The sequence below is a fragment of the Pan troglodytes genome, chromosome 4 (genome assembly GCF_028858775.2).
Source record: "Pan troglodytes isolate AG18354 chromosome 4, NHGRI_mPanTro3-v2.0_pri, whole genome shotgun sequence".
NCBI lineage: Eukaryota > Metazoa > Chordata > Mammalia > Primates > Hominidae > Pan > Pan troglodytes.
The window spans coordinates 30,819,951-30,844,825 of NC_072402.2; the positions used below are offsets into that span (position 1 = coordinate 30,819,951).

Sequence of the window (24,875 nt, forward strand, 5' to 3'; positions counted from 1 at the left end):
TTTTATAGGAGAGTGGCTCTTAAGTAATCTAAGCACACACACACAAAAGGTAACTGGAGTGATATCAGCAAGATAGTAAACACTGATATCAGCAAGATAGTAAAAATATTCCCCAGCATCATCACACCTACCCCCACAACGAAAGTACCACTAACAACTAATCAAAGACAAGAATATTACTATACATTTACCAGAACTTCAGGGAGAAGAAACCACCCCCTGGACCTAAAGAAATAAGAAAATCTCTTACCACTAAAAGATAACTGTTTTAGATTATGTTAGCCCCTTTCCCAAGGAGGTGCAATGCTGCTCACGGATAATTTTTCTCGACCCACTTTTTCCAAAGTGGAATTTGAAGGTGTACTTTAATCCCTTCAGTAGTTTGGGATTTCTGTGGGAAGCCCACTTTGGTCCTATTCCACAAGAAGCACTGGGAGTCCCACGGGGGCTGAAACACATGGGGTATATTGGAGACAAAGAGTAGGAGCACTGAATGCAGTAACTGACACACAAATTGTGGTAGTTTATCTGGGTTCTCATCAGCAGAGACACCATGATGAAGAGACTGAACAGATTTCCAACACCACAGCAACACCAGGTGCTGGTATGGAGCCTTACCCTGACCTAGAAATAACTAAAAGTTTAGTGGTTAATTTCCGATGTCACTTAAGTTTGCCTCAAACCCAGAAATCCTTGTATATCTGTGATTAAATTTCAGTGGAGTCTTCAATTCTGGTTCTCTCAATAAGTATTCACAAAGCCGGGAAACAAAGGTGGGGCAACAATTTAGTTTCAAAGTACTATGTAAGTTCCAATGCTAATAATAAATCTTCCCCACAATTGGAAATAATTGCAGGTCAGTGATTGAGTTCCAGTATGAAATAATAAATATATAACGCCCCCAAAGAACACCTGCAAAAGCTGGAAGTGGTGGCCCTCTCTGCAAATGCATGGGCATCAGCATAAAGATACAAGAATTGTTAAAAAAAAAAAAAAAAAGAAAAAAGAAATAAAGAAAGAAAGGAAAATAGCGTCACCAAAAGAAACCTGTAAATCTCCAATAATGGACCCATAGTAAGGTTTTTCTTTTTCTGGTAGCACCTCAAAAGAACAGGCAAGACAAGAAAAAAATAGGCAAATATGACTACATCAAACTAAAATGCTTCTTCACAGCAAATGAACCAACTAATTGAGCAACAACACAACCTCCAGAATGGGTAACAGTATTTGCAAACTATGCATCCAACATGGGGTTAACATGCAAACTATATAAGTAACCAGAACAACTCAGTAGGCAAACAGACAAAAAAACTCAAATTGTCCAATTAAAAATGAGCAAAGATCTGAATAGGTCTCAAAAGAAGTGTTCTTAAAAGAAGACATATAAAGGGCCAGCAGTTATTTGACAAAAGCATATTACTAGACATCAGAAAAATACAAATAAAAAGAAACAAGAGATATTACCTAGCCCCAGTTAAAATGGCTTTCATCAAGAGACAAAAACAACAACAAAAACGACAAAAACAAATGCTGGTGAGGATTAAAAGAAGAGGATACTTTTTATACACTGTTGGTGGAAATTTAAATTAGTATAGCTGTTATGGAAGGCAGTATGGGGTTTCCTCAACAAATTAAAAATAAAACTATCACATAATCCAGTAATTCCACTATTGGGTACATATTCACAGGAAATGAAATCAGTATGTTGAAGAGAGAGCTGAACTTCCATATTTATTGCAGCACTATTCACAATGGCCAAGTGATGAAATCAACCTAAATGTTCATCAATGAACAAACGGAGCTAACAGAAGACAAGAAATAACCAAGATCAGAGCTGAATGGAAGGAGATAAAGAGATGAAAAACCCTTCAAAAAATCAATGACTCAAGGAACTGCTTTTTGAAAAAATTAATAAAATAGACTGCTAGCTGGATTAATAAAGAAAAAAGAGAGAAGAATCAAATAATCACAATCAGAAATGATAAAAGGAATAGGGGAATATAACAATGGACCCCACAGAAATACAAACAACCATCAGAGAATACTATAAAAACCTATATGCACATAAACTAGAAAGTCTATAAGAAATGGATAAATTCCTGGACACATCCACCCTCCCAAGACTGAACCAGGAAGAAATTGAATCTCTGAGTAGACCAACAATGAGTTCTGAAACTGAGGCAGTAATAAATAGGCTACCAACTGAAAAAAGCCAAGAAACAGATGGATTCATAGCTGAATTCTACAAAAGGTACAACAAAGAGTTGGTATCATTTTTATTGAAACAATTCCAAAAAATAGAAAAGGAGGGACTCCTCCCTAACTCATTCTATGAGGCCATCATCATCCTGATACCAAAACCTGGCAGGGATACAAATAAAAAAAGAAAAAGAAATCTTCAGACCAATATCACTGATGAACACTGATGCAAAAATCCTCAATAAAATACTGGCAAACTGAATCCAGCAGTACATCAAGAAGGTTATCCACCACAATTAAGTTGGCTTCATCCCTGGGACGTAAGTTTGATTCAGCATATGCAAATCAAATGTGATTCATCACATAAACAAAACTAAACACAAAAACCACATGATTATCTAAATAGATGCTGAAAAGGCCTTCGATAAAACTGATCATCCCTTTATGATTAAAACTCTCATTAACTAGGTATTGAAGGAATACACCTAAAAATAATAATAGGCATATATGACAAACCCACAGTCAATATCATACTGAATGGGTAAAATCTGGAAGTATTCCCCTCAAAAAATGGTGCAAGACAAAGATACCCTCTCTCACCACTCCTATTCAACATAGTATTGAAAGTTCTGGCCATGGCAATCAGGCAAGAGGAAAAAATAAAGGATATTCAAATAGGAAGAGAGGAAGTCAAACTCTCCCTCTTTGCAGATGACATGATCCTATATTTAGAAAACCCCATCATCTCAGCCTCAAAACTTTGTAAGCTGATAAGCAACTTCAGCAAAGTCTAAGGATATAAAATCAATGTGCAAAAATCACTAGCATTTCTATACACCAACAACATACAAGGACAGAGGCAAATCATGAGTGAACTCCCATTTACAATTGCTACCAAAAGTATAAAGTACCCAAGAATACAGCTAACAAGGGAAGTGAAGGACTTCTTCAAGAAGAACTACAAACCACTGCTGAAAGAAATCAGAGAAGACACAAACAAATGGAGAAACATTCCTTGCTCATGGATAGGAAGAATCAATATTGTGAAAATGGTCATACTGCCCAAAGTAATTTATATATTAAATACTATTCCCATTAGACTACCACTCACATTCTTCACAGAATTAGAAAAAAACTATTTTAAAATTCACAGGGAACTTTAAAAAGACTCCAAATAGCCAAAACAATCCTAAGCAAAAAAAAAAAAAAAATGCTGGAGGCATCACACTATCTGACTTCAAACTACTCTACAAGGATACAGTAACCAAAACAGCATGGTACTGGCACAAAAACAGACACATAGACCAATGGAACAGAACAGAAAACTCAGAAACAAGGCTGTACACTAACAACCATCTGATCTTCAACAAACTTGGTAAAAACAAGCAATGGAGAAATGATTCCCTATTTAATAAAGGGTGCTGGAAGTGCTGCCTAATCATATGCAGAAAATGGAAACTGAACCCCTTTTTTACATCATATACAAAAACTATATGAAGATGGGTTAAATACTTAAATGTAAAACACAAAACTATAAAAAACCCTCAAATAAAATCTAGGCAATACCATTCAGGACATAGGCATGGGCCAAGATTTCATGACAAAAACACTAAAAGCAAGTGCAACAAAAGCCAAAATTGACAAATGGGTCTAATTAAATAGATTCTGCACAGAAAAACAAACAATCATCATAGTGAACAGACAGCCTACAGAATGGAAGAAATGTTTTCAGGGAAAACTTTTTCAATCTATTCATCTGACAAAGGACTCATATCCAGAATCTATAAGGAAATTAAACAAATTTACAAGAAAAAAACAAACAACCCCATTAAAAGTGGGCAAAGGACATAAATAGACACTTCTCAAAAGAAAACATTCATGTGGTGAACAAACATATGAAAATAAAGATCAACATCAGTGATCATTAAAGAAATGCAAATCAAAAGCACAATGAGGACACCATCTCACGTCAGTCAGAATTATGAGTATTAAAAAGTCAAGAAATAACAGATGCTGGTGAGGTTGCAAAAAAAAAAAAAAAAGGAACACTTTTGCACTGTTGGTGAGAGGTAGATTAGTTCAACCATTGTGGAAAACATTGTAGCGATTCCTCAAAGACCTAGCAACAGAAGTACTGTTTGACCCAGCTATCCCATCATTGGTTATATACCCAAAGGAATATAAATCATTCTCTTATAAAGATACATACACACATATGTTCATCGCAGCACTTACTATTCACAATAGCAAAGACATGGAAACAACTCAAATGCCCATCAGTGATAGACTGGATTAAAAAAAAGAATGTGGTACATATACACCATGGAATAAAAAGGAATGAGGTCAACCACAAAAAGGAATGAGGTCATGTCCTTTGTAGGGACATGGATGGAGTTGGAAGCCATTGTTTTCAGGAAACTAATACAGGAACATAAAACCAAACACATCATGTTCTCACCTATAAGTGGGAGCTGAATGATAAGTATGGGGAGGGGAACAATGCACACTGGGGCCTGGGGCCTGGGGCCTGTAGGAAGGGATTGGAAAATGGAGATAATCAGGAAGAATAGCTAAGTGTTGCTGGCCTTAATACCTAGGTGATGGGATGATCTGTGTAGCAAACCACCATGGCACACATTTACCTATGTAATAAACCTGCACATCCTGTACATGTACTCCTGAACTTAAAAGTCGAAGAAAAAGAAAGAAAATATAGTAGGGTCAGAGATGGTGCATTATGGCCAAATAGAACTCTCCGGTGATGAGCTTTCTGTAGAAACACCACATTGAACAACTAGAACAACTAGCCATGCAAGAAGCATCTTCATAAAAACACAAAAAATCAAATGAATGATCCTACTACTTGGTTTTAATATAATAACAATAAAAGAGACATTGAAGAAGACAGAAAAAGAACAGAACTCTTGGACTTTTTACACCACCACCCCTCAGCCCCAGGCAGAGCAGTGCAGAGAGAATATCTGTGCTTGTGAAAGGGAGAGTGAAGTGAATGTGGGATTCGGTGCCATCCCAATATAATGGAAAACAACACTGGGCAGAATGTTTTGGTACTCAAGGAAGAAGTATTTCAACTAGCCCTGGAGCAGAGGGGAATCCCCAGGTTGGCTTCAGTACAGGCTGATTAAAGTAGAACCCTGAATACATTTGAGTTGTAATCAGGTCATCATGATGGCAGTCTTTGGGCAAGACCTAGTGATGTGCTGGTTTCACGGGCAGTGGGATTGTGATGGAGCCCAGTACAACACCAGCTGCAGTGGCCACATACATGCCTTTGTGGCTCTTCCTCCAACTCTAGGCAGTGCCGCATCAGGAGAGACTCTTTAACCTTGGGGAAAACAGAGGGAAGGAGAACGGTGAACTTTTTCTTGCAACTTGGATACTAGCTCAGCCACAATAAAAGACAACATCAAGCAAAAATACTGAAGCCCTGATTTCAGACTTTTGCTCTTAGATAGCATTTCCAGACCCACCCCTAGCCAGAAGGAAATCCTCTGTCCTGGTGGAACAGACTCAGTCCAGCAGGATTCACCACCTGCTGACTAAAGTGGCCTTAGACCTTGAATAAACATCAGCAACAGCCAGACAGTAAAGGCCACAATCCTTGGGCAAGCCCCAGAAACGAGCTGGTCTGGGAGGCCATAGGCTTTACATGCAACCCAATATGGTGCCAGATGCGGTGGCCACAGGAGTGCCCTTTTCACTCCTACCTCAACTCAAAGCACCACAATGCTGAAAGAGACTCCTTCAGCTTGAGGGAAAGAGGGTGAGATACTTTGCCTGAATACTCAGGAAATTCTCCCTTATCTTTCCTAAGTCCCCCAACACTGTGTATCTAAGAGTTTCAAGAATTGCAGTGTTCCTGGACTTAGGGTGTCCGCTAGTGCCGAAGCAGCCGCAGTGACCATAGGCTTAGCCAACAAAACTCAATTTCTTTTGGATTTTTGAAAAGCCATTTTTATTTATTTATTTATTTATTATACTTTAAGTTCTATGTGAAAAGCCCTTTCAAGAAGGATGTACAAACAAGTCCATACTGGGAAGATTGGAATAATTGCTTCTCTCTTCAATGCCCAGACATCAGTGAACATAAGCAAGATCAAGAACATCCAGGAAATCATGACCTTTCCAAATAGATTAAATAAGAATCCAGTGACCAGTCCTGGAGTGATGGAGATATGTGACTTCTCGGGCAGAAAATTTAGAATAGCTGTCTTAGGGAAGCTCAGTGAAATTCAAGGTAACAGAAAAAGAGAAGTCAAAATTCTGTCTGAGTTTTTAACAAAAGTTTGAAATAATTTTAAAAATTAAGTGGAAATTTTGGAGCTGAAAATTCAATTGACAAACTGAAAAAATGACCAGTCTCGCAGCAGGAGAATTGGTCAAACAAAAGAAAGAATTAGTGAACTCAAATATAGCTTCTATGAAAATACATAATTAGAGGAGATATAATAATTATTATTATAAAAAGGAAATGAATATAAGATCTAGAAGATAGGGTCAAAAGGCAAATACGAGTTATTGAAGAATGATTGGCCTTAAAAAAGATGTAGAGAAATATATTAGGGTAGATCTTTTATTCAAAAAAGTAATAACAGAACTTTACAAACACAGATAAAGAGGAAAGTGTCTGGTTCAAGAAGGCAAAAGAACGCCAAGTAGGCTCAACCCAAATAAAACTACCTCAAGGCATATAAATAATCAAACTCTCAAAAGTCGAGAATTATAAAAGGATCCCAAAAGCAGCAAGAGGGGATGAAAAAGCAAATAACATGTAAACGAGCTCTGAAACTTCTGACAAGAGGCTTCTCAGTAGATACCTCATAAGCCAGGAGGGATTGGGATGACATATGCAAAGTAGAGAAGGGCGCGGGGGGTGGGGGGAGAAACCTTCTAACCCAGAATATTACAATCAGCAAAGTTATGCTTCAAAGGTTAAGGAGAAATAAATAATAAATATTTCCTCAGACAAACAAAAGCTGAGGGATTTCATTAACACCATAGCTGTGTTACAATAAATGCTAACGGAAATTCTTCAGTTCTGAAAGAAAAGAATGTTGGCAAGCAACAGGAAATCATCTCTAGGTATAAAACTTACTGATTAAAGTAAGCACACAAAGAAATACAAAATAATCTCAGTCTGTGATTGTGGTGTGTAAAATACTCAAATCTTTGGTATGAAAACTAAAAGACAAACCTACCAAAAATAAGAAGTACAACAATTTTATGAGACAGATAGACAATATCAAAAACAAATATTTGTTCATTGTAAACAAAAATTGAGTTGAAATGACTCTTAAAAGTTTTTTTATTGAAGTTTCAATTTCATCAACTGTATTTTGAAACTTTTCTCATAACAATAGTGTAATTTTTAAATGTGAGGAATTACTTCCAATGAAGTAGCAGTGTGTAGGTGTACTGGATTTCTATCAATTGAGATTAAATAGTTTCTTGCAATGTAATGTAATTTTGTGTAATTGCCTCATTTTATTTCTATCACTTCCTTCATATTTAATTAACATAACTTCTAGAAGAAAAAAAGTAGCTTTGTAATGTAATGGATGTTATTTAGCTTGAATGTGGTAATCATTTCACAATCTATGCATGTATTAATCAGATTGTACAGTTTGAATTTTTATTTGTCAGTTATACCTCAATAAAGCTAAAAAAGAAGAAAACAAAAATATTTTAAAATTACATTGTGGTGGTTGAATAACACTGTATAGCTGTTAAAATACATTGAGTTGTATACTTTAAATTGGTGCACATTCTGTGAATTATAGCTCAACAGAGGAAATAGTAGATGAGCAGTGTATGCTAACCCTTGCAAACTAAAGGTGAGATGTATTCAAATTGATTCAAATGCCACACTTTAAAAATTGAAATACTATTATTTTATTTATTTTGGTAGGGGCATTTACCTACCAAAAGAGGATAATGCTTTCTCTACAAACCTGTTTTAAAATTTGTGTTTCTTTTTTAATTATTTAAGAATGGTTTAGAAAAAAGAATAATTAAAGCACCATAAGAAAATGGGTCTATTCTCAGCTCTAACGTTATAGATCTGAGTTATTTTAGGTGAGTTTCAACTGATTTCAAATATCTTCATCTATAAATTAGGGTTGAAGTAGATAATTTTTAGTTGGAATAGATAAATTTTAATTTTTCACTAATTGAAAACACACTTTCATTTTTTTACTTCCATGAGAAGATTATGGAAACTCAACTACATGTGCTTGTAAAGTAATGAAAAGACTTTATTGTAAAAGCAAATAACTCATCAAGAGGGAAGGAAAATTACATAGAGTAGGAGACCATCTCTGCTGATAGCATATGATTATCAGGTATGTTACGGACCCTTAAAGTGCTTATATGTACAGTTTTATCATAAAAATCTGAACATTTAGGCTGAATCACTCTTCTGACAACTGAACACAAGATGTCAAAACTTTATTCCATGGGATCAGTACTCTGAGCTAAAATACAATTTTGCAGCTCATGAGTATTGTAGACCCAGGCATGTAAAACTTGGCAAGTGAACATGCTCTGTAACAGTCACATTAAACACACAATAATATTCTAGAAATCTAACATTGTTACCCATATTTTGCAGGTGCCCAAATTGTACAATCTCAAAAAATATTGGCTCACCATATATAAGCATGGTTTTATCACAGACAATTTCACGTTGCCAACACATTTTCCCTCCTGATTCAATGTATGTTTCTATGAATGTGATAGTCCTAAAAGTATATTATCTCTAAAACATTTCAGTGTAATATTAAGAAAGAAGTGGGAGTTTTATAATAACTAAGAACATGAAGATTTTTAAATGGCAAATTTATTCTGCAAATTAATGGAAATTATTAAACACATATTTATCATACATATGTTTAATATTAATAAAATCCCAAATTGCTAGGTTCTGCTTTGCATAAGCACCAAAAGTACTAAAAATTTTGATAGACGTTGACGATACTATGAACAGATTCTGTTTCTATTGAATGTAAAAACTCATTTCCTACTTTTTTTTCACTTTCCAAATTTAGGTTTAAACAAGTAAAATCAAAATTCAATTTTATTGCAATGTTGAATTTAGTAGTACTGTACACAATAAGTGCCCAAGATGCCATGAGCAATATCATAATGCCAGGAGTTTCTCAAATAGTGTAACATAGAGGCATTAGAAGTCAGGTGTGCAGAAGTCGGGTGTACAGAACACACGTATGTAAACTGAAATTCCAGCACCTAAAGAAGATCTGCTTTAATTATGATTACTTGTTCTTAATGGTATGTATACACAACATTTTTGAGCATCTCTTTTTAGGTTATAATTTTTAAATTGTTTGAGGATATATCAATTCCTTAGCTGTTTGTTCTTATACAAAATAAATTCAAATTTCAGCTGCTATTTCACTTTAAAGTCTTGATAATCATCATTCTCAGCAAACTATCGCAAGGTCAAAAAACCAAACACCGTATGTTCTCACTCATAGGTGGGAATTGAACAATGAGAACACATGGACACAGAAAGGGGAACATCACACACTGGGGCATGTTGTGGGGTAGGGGGAGGGGGGAGGGATAGAATTAGGAGACATACCTAATGTTAAATGATGAGTTAATGAGTGCAGCACACCAACATGGCACGTGTATACATATGTAACTAACCTGCACGTTGGGCACATGTACCCTAAAACTTTAAGTATAATAAAAAAATAAAAAATAAAGTCTTGATAAATACGATTAATAACTTCTAGATGAATTACACCTATGATCTAATAAAAGTATGATGCATAGATTATTGGAAACAGACATGTATATCACGACAGAAGATACCTATGAATCTGTATTCTATCTGTACCTATCTGTGTTCTATCTGTACCATTTACTTGTTATAGCAACACTGAATAAAACATATCACTTCTTAGCTTCAATTATTTTTGCTATATATAAAATATCAATAACTATATCAGGGGTTTTTAAACATTAACTTAGATAATATAAGGTGAAAATCATTCACTATAGTTTTTAAATGCTATATTAGCATTATAAATAATTATAAAAATATTTTTATAATTAGCATTATTATAAATAAGTATATATGTACTAACTGCAATCTTTAACACCCCATAATATTTCTATCTCCTGGATTTCAAAATCCCCAAATTATCCTTTTTTTCAGTATTTAGAGTGATTCAGGAACAATATGATGAATTCACCCTTGGAATAAAAAAGAAAATGGATAGTGGAGTCGGGGCAAATAAATTCTAACACTTAATAATGATACAGTCTCTTCTTATTATTCATTAATTCCAAATTTGTGGATTTGCATACTCGCTAAAATTTGTTATCTCTAATTCAGTACTCATAATACTTGAAAGTTGATTTACGTATCAGAAAGTTTAGGCAGTATAAAAGATGAACTAGGGTGGGTGAATACTGGAGAAAATTAAACGAAAGTAGAAAACTGGGCCGGGAGCGGTGGCTCACGCCTGTTAATCACAGCATTTTGGGAGGCCAAGGTGGGCAGATCTCCTGAGGTCAGGAGTTCAAGACCAGCCTGGCCAACATGGTGAAACCCCATCTCTACTAAAACATAAAACAAAAAATTAGTTAGGTGTGGTGGTGTGCGCCTGTAACCCTAGCTACTCAGGAGGCTGAGACAGGAGAATCACTTGGACCTGGAAGGCAGAGGTTGCAGCGAGCCAAGATGGCGCCACTGCACTCCAGCCTGGGTGACAAGAGCAAAACTCCATCTAAAAAAAAAAAAAGAAAACTGTTAAAGTAGTCTATGCCAAAATAAAATAAGTGCAGATGGTATGTCACTAGATATTTAGAAGGTAGTATTAAAAACAAAAACAACAAATTTGGAGATTTGGAAAGTGAGCTGTAAGAATGGTAAAGGAGAAGTTCAAAGCATATGTGGTCATTTCCAATCTTATAGCTGGGAAAAGTGAAGGGATGGTATTGATAATGTGCATGGATAATAATGGCTGTGAAACAGGGACTCACCACTGGATGGTGTGATAAAGAAAAAAACATTGACCTTTAAAATTGTTTCCATAGTCTAATTATACTTCATATCAAAGTTAAATATATCTTTGTTACCTCAAATCTAAGTGAAGTTGATCAAATAAAAATAATAACTGTAAATTGGCTTTCCAATTTTAAGAAATATGCTGAATTCAGAAATATTTTTATTAACACTTTTATTAAATAGCACTAAACCAAGGTGTAACTTACGTATGTATTCCTCTTTTAACGAAAACATCAAAACATTTTTAAATAGTTCTGTATAATGTAGTTTGCATGCACTGCTACTGCCACAAAGGTGATAGGGACATAGTTTATATATTAAAAAAAATTGTTTGTGCCTTCAAATAATTTAAAGCTAATAAAATTTCCCTGTTTTATTTTTTCTTCTATCAGAAACCAGTCTGAAGGTGGTAAAGCAAGATGTTTGTCACCTGTATAAGCAGATTTCTTATAAGGTTTTAATAGACCACCTTATTACTCCTCTTATCTTAAAATTTTGAGGAATTTTTCCAAAAACTTTCTTCAAACAATATTATTTTTCAAAGTTTAACATTTTAGTCCAATTAAAATTTCAGCAAAAATAATAATAAAAGAACAACAAAGTGGTTATTTCTAATTCTATACAAATAATGACTTGTGAAAACCTGTTATCTTTCCTGAAGTTTGAATATTGGATAGCATTCAAGCCAAAGCAACCGACAATGTTTGTCAGCACCATTTGACAGAAAATAGGTAAAACCTCACCAACATATCATAAATAATGTTTAAATAAATCTTTGCAATGAAATTATACTGGTAGATTATTTATTTGAAATATAAAACAAGAGAATTTCACTAAGTTACTAATGGTTGCTTGTTGTTTAGGAGAGTTGTCACTATTCATGCCTGAATTGTAACTTTTAAATACCACCAACTTAGGGAAAAAAATAACTAGATAACAGTTTTGCTTTAATTTTATTATGTTCATGCTACCATATTCCCAGGTTCTAGAGTAATCATATAAAATGTTGTGTCCCATTTGTGAAACACTTGGGAGAGAAAAGGTTGGGACAAATGCTAAGACAGATAGGACACTGGAAATACTGACATAAACTATGCCTGTTCCAAATACACCAAAATATATGGTTACCACATATACTATTTCTGTAAATTTTCATATTTCTAGTTCTTTCTCCCAGTCCCTTAGGGACTTCATTTGTTTTTATTTGTATCAGCTAATCTGATGAGGTGGAATAAAGTAATTATTAGGAAATTTAAATTTTAGAACAAAAACATGTATTTTTTGGTCTCATAAGGATACCTTGGAATAAGCTTTTTCGCAAACAATTCCACAGAATTTGAAATTATTGTAAGATATATTTAAAATTAATGTTTATAGGATTTTTAATTACCTCGAATTTTTTTAATGCATTTGTATTCAGTTAGTTTTACTATGCAATAAGTTATCCTAAACCCAGTGGATTAAAATACTGGTGCTTGATTTAGGTTACATTCTATGGGATGGCAATTTGGGTTGCTCTAAGAAGGTGGTTTTGCTGGGCTGGACCAGGCTTAGCTGGTGGCAGGGCTCACTAGTGCTTCTGTAGTCACCTGACAATCTTGCCGAGTGCTGACTGGACTAAATTGTCTCATCTGGCATGGGTGTCCAGGTTCCAAGTGTTCTTTTATTCTTCAGCAAGCCAGTCTGGATTTGTCCACATAGCATGCAGCAAAGTAAAATGTGTGAAAAGGCATGAAAATAGAGACAAGATTGTATATATCTCTATGTATACACACACACATATACACACGTACAATTTTCTATAATAGATTTGAGTTCATTAGTTTGATTTCACATGTAAATATATCATTTTCTTTTTCCATTTCAATACTTCTCATCTGAATACCCTAATTTAACTTTCCTAGTCTATTGTTTTAGTTTCATTCCATACATCTTCTCACTGATTTTATACTATTCTATAAGGATAATTAAAACAAATATTGAATACTGGTTTTTTTGTTTGCAGTCTGCATCTCTGTATATTTTGATATGGTTGCTAGACTTAGCAAGAATTTCTCTGCTTCTTTGGTTTCCATGACACCACTTTTTCCTAGGTATAATTCAATATCTTTGTAATTCTTCCTTCTAATTGCTTTCTTACCTCTTTCTCTTTTTTATGTCATGCCTCAAATCTATTCTTTAGCCTCTTTTCTTCTTTTCTTTTAGGCTTCCTTCTATATAAATTATATCCAATTCACATAAATTGGTTAACTGCTCTGTCAAATGTTTCCATGTATAGTTTTTTAACATTGGAATTCATGGAACTTTGCCAATTCCAACAGCCTCTTTGACAACTTTGCACTGATGTATCACATAAAACAGTTTTAAATCATAGGTTAGAAGTTAAAAGCCCTTTAATATAGGTGTAGGTAAGTTTTCCTATTTTACTTCCCATATGCTTAAGCTACTCTATAAAATTTTTCCCATATATGTATATATATATTTCTTAGTTTTTACTGGTATACTTTGGCTCTTTTTCCTCAAAATAGAGGAACATGTCCAAATTCTACACCCTTTTCTAGACTACATGCAAAATCACCTACACGACACCTCCACTAATGTTTTAATGTCAAAGAAATCTCTCCCATTTGAATTAATTTTACTCTGTACATCCCTTGCCAAAGTTATTTAACCATAATAGAATAAAATGTTTGTTTTAAATAACTATTATTTTATAAACATGTATTCTGATATTTTTATATTCTGTCTATAGCATCCCACATTGATTTCATTACATAGTTGCAATTTTAAGCACTTTTGAGCACAAATAAGCTAGTGGAATAGCAAGAGAACGCTGTCTTTGCTTATGCCAGATGGATGTCAGATAATTAGGAGGGGCAGTGGATTCTCTGTTTGTTGACCAATCATAGACATACCTTCCAAGTCCTAATTTTTCATTACATCTACACATGGCCCAGAAAAGTAACTGAACTCATTTAACAAAGTTGTTGGAGTAATCATTATATAAGCAAAAATGAAGAGAAGATTATTCCTTAAAATCCAAATTTCTTGTTACCAAAAAAGTATGCTCCTACCTACAGACATTATTGTACATGTAAACAGTAAATGGCTGTGCAGATATAAAAATATCATTTTATATAATTATAAGCATGCATCTGCATTTTATTCTTGTTTACTTCTCTCAGACTCAGGAGACTGGCAAAGAAATTGTGTTTGCCTAGCAGTATCATGGTGTCCTACATGAAAATAATTAACTTGAAAATACAAACTCAGGAAAAAGAAGTCCATTTGTTTTTCTTATTTAGAAGCATATTCTGACTATTGTTTCAAGCTCTAAGAGGAGGGTCTTTTTGCCTCAGAATATTTAATAACCCCCAGCTTGTTTTTTTTTTCACAAGACAATTTTTTGCTTAAACAAGTTCTCAAGTGAAACTTAATAATATCTCGCATGGTTTGGGTAGCACAACCTACATTATTTATTTAGTGACAGGACATATACATGAAGATCTTTGTGGCCTAAAACCTTCGAGCAGGGCTTGGTTTGAAGAGTTTTAGAAAATTAGATATTTTTTGAATAGAATACTCATAGTAGTAGCATTAGGTGGCTCACTGATCATGGAGTGTTCATTTGAGTCAAGCAAATAACCACTTAATCTTTAAAATTATGATTGAAGTGGAAAATATCACTATCCATATACATCTAAGTGACAATAATGTAATAGAGTTGATGTAAGTAATGTGATTAGACATGAACAATGATTGCTAAATCAGAGTAACCAAGATATGTAACTCTCTTCTGTCCTCCTCCTGACAATTCCTTTAGCCACACTTCTACCTAAAAGGTTAATTAATTGCCTATTACTGTAATCATACTGATTAATACTGAGAATTATCAAGCTGTATGGTAACTTTCTGAAATCCTTCAACATTTAACTCAGTGATAAGAAACATAGATCTTGACAACTTTTATAACAATTTATTTTCAGATATCAAAGACAAAATATTTCAAAATGCACGTTAAAATCTCTCCCTTTTAAAAAGGATTTAAAATTTTCCATTTTGACAAATATCAGCTGAAAGTGCACAAAATGCCTAGCAGCAATGTTTTACATTAGGAAGTCATTTTATTGAGTTAAAATGAAAGGAAATGAATTTTATAAACTTACTTTCAAGTATTCTTCTATATGGCTCACCTTTGTGTGAAAGAGTCCTAGTTATATGAAATTTGGTGAAAACAAACAGCTTAATTTGTATGTTATTCCTTTATATTTTGTGATATTTATAGCACTTATTCTGTAATATGTTATACCATAGGCTCATATAATCATATTATATATATTTACATAGATTTATATAAATATTATATAACATATAAATGATATATGTTATATATAAATATAGCTATATTTACATATTTTGTATTATATATACTTATGTATCTATATATTTATATTTTATATGTAAATAAGTTTATATATACATATGTAATATCTATTATATATAAATATATATTACATTACACATATAATATATAAGTATATATTAACACATAATATATAAATATATATTTATAAATGCAACCAATAGAATATGAGTGTATACTATTGAATATGAATGTATGAGTACATTCTTTTACATACATAATTATTTTCATCTAAAGACATTTCTCTAGGGTTTAAAATCTGTGTTATATATTGGTATATTTCTACCATCCAGGATCTATCACAATGGTAAGGACACAATAAGGTGTTTAGTATATATCTTACTAAATGTTTTTCTGAAATCTTGTATTTAATTGTGGAAAATATATTTGGAAACATTTCTATCACATTCAAACTTCAGGAACCATGTAGAATGACTGTAAAGTAACGAAACGACATTAAAAATGAGCTAATAAGAATAATATCTGAAAACTCTATATTCTTCAGTGGTCATGATATGTAGCAATCACTTTCATTTTAGCAAAATAAAAACAAAGAAACCCAAGTATCACTTCTGTATTATAGTCTCAAAATCTACAGCTTGTATGAAAACTAAATCTTATTCAGCACTCATAGTTAAGATCCTGATGCATTTTTCCTGGAGGAGACATTCTACACGAAACTTTGCTGCTGGTAAAGCTTATTCTATCTTGAACTAAGTAAACAGTTCATAAACTGTCTACTAGAAGTCAGCAGTAAACAGTCAGTCTCTGAAACATTCACTAGACTGGAAAAAAAAAAAACTTCCTGAGATACCAAATAATTTATTCAAAGCTTACACCCAACTCATGTGTCTAGCAGAAATTTATTTGAAATTCCCAGCTTAGAGAGTATATGATCTCTTACTAGAGCTACTAAGAATCATTTCAGCAACATTTAACCTGTGGGATAATGTTGTAGTCTACAGCTGCAAAGCCAGTTAAAACAAGTCAATCAAAGTTAACTTTACTCTTTTTTTTTTTTTTTTTGAGACGGAGTCTCACTCTGTCGCCCAGGCTGGAGTGCAGTGGCGCGCTATCGCGCTATCTCGGCTCACTGCAAACTCCACCTCCTGGGTTCAGGGCATTCTCTTGCCTCAGCCTCCCGAGTAGCTGTGACTACAGGTGCCCGCCAACATGCCCGGCTAATTTTTCTGTATTTTTAGTAGAGACGGGGTTTCACCATGTTAGCCAGGATGGTCTTGATCTCCTGACCTCGTGATCCGCCAGCCTTGGCCTCCCAAAGTGCTGGGATTACAGGCGTGAGCCACCGCGCCTGGCCAACTTTACTCTTGACAGTGATTTTCCAACTGTGTGCTCTGAAATCTTGAACGTCGTCCAACTTAGTCCAACTCTTTCTCATTTTAATGACCCTAGCTATTGCTATTCAATAGAAAATAATGAGAAACAGCAAAATCCAAGGACTGCTTGAGTATGTATGTTTATAAGTCAAATTGGAAAAAAAAGCCAAGTAATGTTATTATGCTTCTTTTCATAGTTGTATATGTAAATTATATATGCATCCTATTAAGATTTCTGAACTATTTTGAGTAAAAACATAGATTATGTCTGGGGATATTCACACTTCCAGTATACACTTGTCCTTTGAAATTTGTCATGTTCACATTGGCTTAGCTTTTGTTTAAATGTTTATTTTCTTAGTTAAATAATGAATCCACATTCTGGTGGCAGATATGACACAACTGGGTTAGTAAATATAGACTCAACAACAGTCTAGGTCATTATTATTAAAAGTTCTTTATCAGTTGACTTTGTGGTATGTTTTATAACATTAATATATAGGGTCATAGCAAACCTATAGTATTTTTTCATTTTACATATTTTATTGTTGCAAAATAAGCAAACAGTAGTTTCTAAAGTGTATGTGTTCAGCTCAATAATACTTCACAAAGTGAATACACTTATGTAATCAGCACCTATGTCAAAACAAGTTGAATATATACCAGGCATCCTCCTGTAGCTGTTACACTACATGACAAGGGTAATCGTTATTCTGACTTCTAGTAATATATATATATATATATATATATATATATATAGCCAGTTTTAAAACAGTATACAAATAAATTATGCAGAATGAACAATTTTGTGTTTTTGGCTTCTTCGGCTTAATATTAGGTGTGGAAGATTCACTCATGTTTTTGAATATAGTTTTAGTTCAATCATTCTTTTTGCTATACATGTATGAATAGTAGCCCATTGAATGAATATACCACAGTTTATTTATCCATAATTCTGTTCATATGTATTTGGGGTTTTACTGAACCAAGGCTTGTAAGAAAAAAAAAAAGCTGCTATAAACATTATTTTACTTGTCCATTAGTGAATAAATGTAGAAATTTATTTTGGGCATATTACTTAAACTATGTATATGTCTATAAGTAATATGGGATGTGTGTATCAGGGAGTTACTAGGTGTCAAATAGTTTTCTAAAGTGTTAAGTTTATGAGATTTGTTTTACTTCATCTTCTCACTAAAACTTGAAATTATCTGTTTTTTCTTTCCTATTTTTGTTTCACTCATAAAGCTCTTTGATCTATTGTATAGCTTTGGGACATAAGTTGCTTTTCTTAGGTAACATCAAACATGTTTTAAAGTTATTCATTGTCTATTTAGTTAGCTTACTTTTAGAGTGACTGTCTACACCTGTGTTTATTTTCCTTTTTGGTTGTCTAATTGTTTAGATTTTTTAAAAATTATTATTATACTTTAAGTTCTAGGGTACATGTGCACAACGTGCAGGTTTGTTACATATGCATATACATGTGCCATGTTGGTGTGCTGCACCCATTAACTCGTCATTTGCATTAGGGACATGGATGAAGCTGGAAACTATCACTCTATTTTTTTTGATTCTTAAATTATTTTTAATCTTCTGAGTATAACATTATTGATTTTTTGTATCCTGTGTAATAAATATTTGCTTACACGAATATCACAAAATATTTTTCTTTTTTTTCTTTTTTTTCTAAATGCTCACTTGTTTAACCTTTCAGATTTAGGACTGTAATACATAAAGGAAATTTTTTGTATATGTTGTCAATAATATATTAAAACCATTTTTTCCTATATTTGTATCCAATCGACATAGAACCCTTTATTTTAATAAAACATTTTAACACCCTAGTATAGTGCTTTAAGCTTAAGTCAGATGAATGTGTATGAGTGACTCCATTGCTGGACTCCTTCTCCACCCATTCTTCTTTTTTTTTTTTTAATTTCCTTGGTCAGTTTGTCTATTTTTGATAGAAAAAAACAAACTAATAAAACCTATACACACACACACACACACACATACATATATAAAGGTTGAAAGTGAAAGAAAAGAAAAAAATTATAATTCAAACACCAACAAAAAGATAACTGGTATAGCTGAATTATTATAAGACTATCACATACTTTTAATAATAAGCTTTTTGAAAAGTGAAAGAGACATTTCATGATAATAAAAGGTTCAGTCCAAAAGAAAGAAGTTGTAATTCTAATTATGTGTATATCAAAAAACATTCTAAAACATATTTTACAAAAAAATATACAGAATTAAAAAGAGAAGTGTACAAATCCACAGTCATAGTAGAAGACTGTAGAAGACATCTTTGTATTAGAGCAAGTAGTTATAAAACTAAAGAAAGATAACAGCTAAAAAATTCATTTAGCCAACTTGACATACTGATATGTAGAACAATGGAACAAATAATGGCTGGGGGTTTATTCTTTTCAAGTGCACAAGGAAATGTCATAAAAATAACTGTATTATTCAGGGTTCTCTAGAGGGACAGCGCTAATAGGATAGATGTATATATAGAGGAGACTTTATTAAGGTGTATTGACTCACATGATCACAAGGTGAGGTCCCACAATACAGCATCTGCAAGCTGAGCAGCAAGGAAGCCAGTCCTAGTCCCAAAGCTGAAGAACTTGGAGTTGGATGTTCAAGGGCAGGAAGCATCCAGCACGGGAGAAAGATGTAGGCCTGAAGACTAAACCAGTCTAGTCTCTCCACGTTCTTCTGCCTGCTTTTATTCTGACTGTGCTGGCAGCTGATTAGATTGTGCCCACCCAGACTGAGGGTGGGTCAGTCTTGGTCAATTGACACAAATGTTAATCTCCTTTGGCAACGCCTTCACAGACACACCCAGGAACAATACTTTGTATCCTTCAATCCAGTCAGGTTGACACTCAATATTAACCATCACAATAACCATAAGCTAATTCATCTAGAGAGCCTCATCACATTTCAAAGGATGGAAATCATTCTTAAAAAAAATTAAGGCTGGGTGCAGTGGCTCTTGCCTGCAATCCCAGCTTTTTGAGAGGCTGAGTCGGTTGGATCACCTGAGGTCAGGAGTTCGAGACCAGCCTGGCCAACATGGCAAAACACCATCTCTACTAAAAATACAAACATTAGCCGGGCATGCCAGACGTGCCCGTGGTCCCAGCTACTCGAGAGGCTGAGGCAAGAGAATCGCTTGAACCCGGGAGGTGGAGGTTGCAGTGAGCCGAGATTGTGCCAACGCACTCCAGCCTGGGTGACAGAGCAAGACTCTGTTTCAAAAAAAAAAAAAAAATTAAAATACATTAATATTACACTAAACATAAGAAGTAAGTACGTAAGTTTAAAGAAAACAAAATAACAGCTTGTATATGAGGCAATGCACTTCTAGAGGATTAACAACAATAATTAGGAAATCTATTTACATGCATAATATTGAAGATATGGCACAAGAAATCATGGGAGATGAATATTGATTTGAGAGAAATGTATTGTTTGTTTTGTTTTTTTAAAAATAACTCATTTAAATTGTTAAATTTCAAGGATAGAGAAATAAATTTTCAGGCATTAGACAAGCAAAGCGAATCATCCCTTAGGGTAAAAATAAAAATAATCAAGCTGGTGTTTGTTGTTTTAATTCTAAGAAGTGATGCCAGAAAACAATGAACAATTCAACCTCCAGTGTCTGGTCACAGACTCCTTAAAGCAAAATGATCATATCTGTCAGCATACTTACATTGTGTGTAGCATTATAGAACTACTGTAGAAATAGTACCAACACTAATATGCCTAACATTTGAAGAAGCAGTGTAGAGTAGGGATCAATCAACATAAGGTGTTCAGGTGTGTCAGAGGTTGGACAGGTGGCCTAAGTCTCCTTTGGACCTCATGCCAGAAAGCCGGTCCCAATTGTAAATGTTATTGATCAAAACAGGGCTTTGATTAATGGACATTGCACTAGGGTAAGGAGACAGGCCGCTCCTTTCAAATGCATGCGGCTCACTGACTTCATCCTCAAGTTCGTACACAGCACCCTAAAGAAGTATGTCCGACAAGCCTGGCAGAAGGCCAATGTCAGTACAAAATGGGCAGCCACAAGGCAGGACAAAAAGATTGAAGCCATAGAAAGGAAAGCCAAGATGACAGATTTTGATAATTTTATAGTTATGAATGCAAATAAAATGAGGAGCAGAATAATCAAGAATGAAATTAAGAAGCTTCAAGAGGCAGCTGTCATGAAAACTTCTGAAAAAACACCTGCTGCTAAAGGTGCTGCTGCAGCTTCTGCAGTTCTCACTCATATGTGGGAATTGAACAATGAGAACATTTGGACACAGGGCGGGGAACATCACACACTGGGGCCTGTCGTGGGTTAGGGGGAAGGGGGGAGGGATAGCATTAGGAGATACACCTAATGTAAATGATGAGTTAATGGGTGAAGCACGCCAACATGGCACATGTATACATATGTAACAAACCTGCACATTGTGCACATGCACGCTAGAACTTAAAGTATAATAAAAAAATAAATAAATAAAAATAAAAATAAAGAGGACCACTGCAGGAAAGAAGGCTCCAGTCTAGAAGCTTCCTTCCCAGGAAGCCACAGGCCAGAAGGCAGGTCCTCTTCCAAAAGCTGAGAAGGGTCAGAAAACTCCAGTTCCGAGAGCACCTGCTCCAAATGCATTTGACAATAATGCATAAGAGGCTGTTATGAAAGTAAATAAAGGTTCTTTTTGACATGTTGAAGACATTTTTTTTTAAATCTAATTTGCCCAGGAAAGCCACCACATAGATTTTCATAGTCTTGTATTAATTTAACTATTCTGTTTCCCCCTTGATCCACTGCTGTTTGTATATTTTGATAAACTTGTGCATAACTCTGTAACACAGAAAACAGCTGATGGCTAGGTAGATCCAGTTCTTCCTCAGACCAGACATTTTCAATAAAATGAAAATAGTAATACGTAAGTATCATGTCCTGAGGAGACACTAGCCCAATCTCTCAATACATTTGATTACAAATATCAATATAAGAAGATAACAATTGTTTTAACAAGGTCTGTAGAGAATTCTCTTGGTCATGACCGTTCAGCCAAGAATATTTCTTTTCTTCTGGTACAGGGACTACATCTCGCACACGGGAATTTTTATCTCCTCTTTCCAGGTTGAAAAGAGATTAAAATGACATTTTTACATTTGCTGCTTTGGAAGTGCCTTTAACTCAAAATAATTCTTATACCCACATGGCATATTTTGGGGTACATATTCTGCCATTCATCAATATCTGTCATTTTATCATTTGTTTCCCGGTTGATGTATCAGTTTTCAATTTGTTTTACCCCATCCTGCCTTCTTTTAGATGAATAAAATACTCTCAGTCCATTTTTCCTCAATTTACTTATTTATTTATGCATGTTTTGTTGTGCTTTAAATAGTGATTCAAGATTTACAACATGGATTATTCACTTAGTTTATAAAAATTATTACTTTCAAATATTCCCCACAGTCCTAAAATCTTATACACAAATTCCATTTAATTTTTATACCTCGCATCATTGTATTCATACATTTTAGTTAGTATTCAGAATTCTCTAGATGTTTTTTATTTGCCTGGTACTGTCAATGTTTCATAAATTTCATTTATTTTTATTTTTATTTTATTTATTTATTTATTTATTTATTTATTTATTTATTTATTGAGATGGAGTCTTGCTCTGTCGCCAGGCTGGAATGCAGTAGTATGACCTCGGCTCACTGCAACCTCTGCCTCTCAAGTTCAAGTGATTCTCCTGCCTCAGCCTCCCGAGTAGCTGGGACTACAGGCGCACGCCACCACGCCCTGCTAAATTTTGTATTTTTAGTAGAGACGGGGTTTCACTGTGTTGGCCAGGATAGTCTCAATCTCTTGACCTCGTAATCCGTCTGCATCAGCCTCCCAAAATGCTGGGATTACAGGAGTTAGCCACAGTGCCTGGCCATAAATTTCATTTTTAAACTCATATTTCAGTCTTCGTTTCCCTTCATCTATTCTTATAAGTCTGTGTTTCCTTCTTAATAAAAATTTGCCTTAATAATTTTTATTTCTTTAGAGCAGGTTTTCTGGAGATAAATCCCCCAGTTGTGTTGTTATTGTTGTGGGTGTTATATGGAAGAATTTGTACTTCTAATATTTAAAGGATATTGAGTATAGTTGTTCTTTCTTTGTTGTTATCAAGGGGCCTCTAGATATCACAATTCTAGCACAAAAATTGTATTATTATTTTTTATTGAAGAAGCCTTTTCATTTTTATTGTGGGTTTTTGATTTATGTATATGTAAAATGTCTATTTAGAGACTTCCTTATATTTTGGATATCCACTTTTAAACTAATTGCAACATTAATATAAATTATTCAACCTGTATGTAAATATAAAGCAGAATAATAAAAAGAATAAGAATATTTCAGAGTTCTTGCAGCCGAGACCTAATTTTTATTACTATGTCTTACTTTCTCAAAGCAAGACATATCTAAATATCTATAACTTTGTATCCATGATTTACTTGCATTTAAAATATATGTTTTTTCAAACATCTAGTTTTCCCAAAAATATATTTTGTGTGTTTCTTGGTCTAAAGCTTTTAAAACTGGCATCGTGTAACACTCTGCAATTATTTATTTCACTCAACACTATGTTTCTACAACTCATCCAAGTTACTGTTGTAGTAGGTTGTTCATTAATTTCCAATGCTTTAAGTATTCCATTATGTGCAAATATTAAATTCAGTAACTCACCTCAAGTGAGTGAATGTTTGCCTTATTTCTAGGTTGGTGTATTTTTTAGCCATTGTGAAAAGTGCAATCAGATATTTTGTACATGTCTCTTGGTGAGTAGAGAAAATTTTTCTAAGTCATATACTTAAGAATATAATATCTGTTTTAAAAGTTTGTAAATGCTCACCTTTTCAAGATAACTCCAAATTATTTCTAAAGAGTTTATACCAATCTACACTATCATTTTTAATGAATAAGAATTACCCATTTTTAAATCTTTTGCCTATACTCAATGTCTTAGACATTTTATTGCTGCTAATAATGGTGAGTATAGATATGTATATCTTTGTAGTCTTAATTTGCATGTCCTTCTTTTGTAATAAGACAATTCATTTATTTTGCTAGCCACAAGAAACCCTGAGTTAAAGTAGAAGGAAGAACTACATCATTGAATTACGTCTGTATTTCAGGAAGTAAGTGGCTAACTCTATCCCTGCACCCTTTCTTAGTCAACTTACTTATCTGGCTTGTACAATCAGACAGAAATTAGCATTCTTTTTCTCATTCAGTCACACTTTTACTTTTCTGCATGATCCTGGTCAATCATCTACAGTGAGATGTTTTAAACCATTAAATACTGTGCATCTCCCTATTTTTAAGTATATTATACTCTAGCGTAAGCTCTGAGTGTGTGTGTGTGTATGACAGCATTGTGTACCTCTTATAGTCAGGAACTGTGTCAAAGTAGCATTAAATTACTCATGCGTACCAGAGCACCTCCCTCATTGCACGTATTCATCAAATTAGGCTATAGAATTTTTAAAAAATTTGCTCCCTTTAATGGAAATCCATTTGCATAGCATTCATTGACTCAAGGAGTGGCCCTCAACTATATTGCACTTGATTTGGCATAGTGGGAAACAATATTCAAATAGTTAATTCTACTAGAAGTGAATGAAATATATGAAGAAATTTCAAGCCATGAGTTACGAATTGTAATGGAAAAAGTAAAGCATAGGTGAGAGAAATAATAAAATGGAGATGACTTTCAAGTCTTTCTTTAAATTATTGGTATGGATATAAAGTGGGAATAAAACTAAGGTTATCTCA

At 33.9% G+C, this 24,875-nt stretch overlaps 1 pseudogene; it reads left to right on the plus strand.

Moving 5' to 3' along the window:
• Window positions 1-6,234: 6,234 nt before the first annotated feature.
• On the plus strand, window positions 6,235-21,715 carry LOC100612517 (large ribosomal subunit protein eL14-like; annotated as a pseudogene).
• Window positions 21,716-24,875: the final 3,160 nt, after the last annotated feature.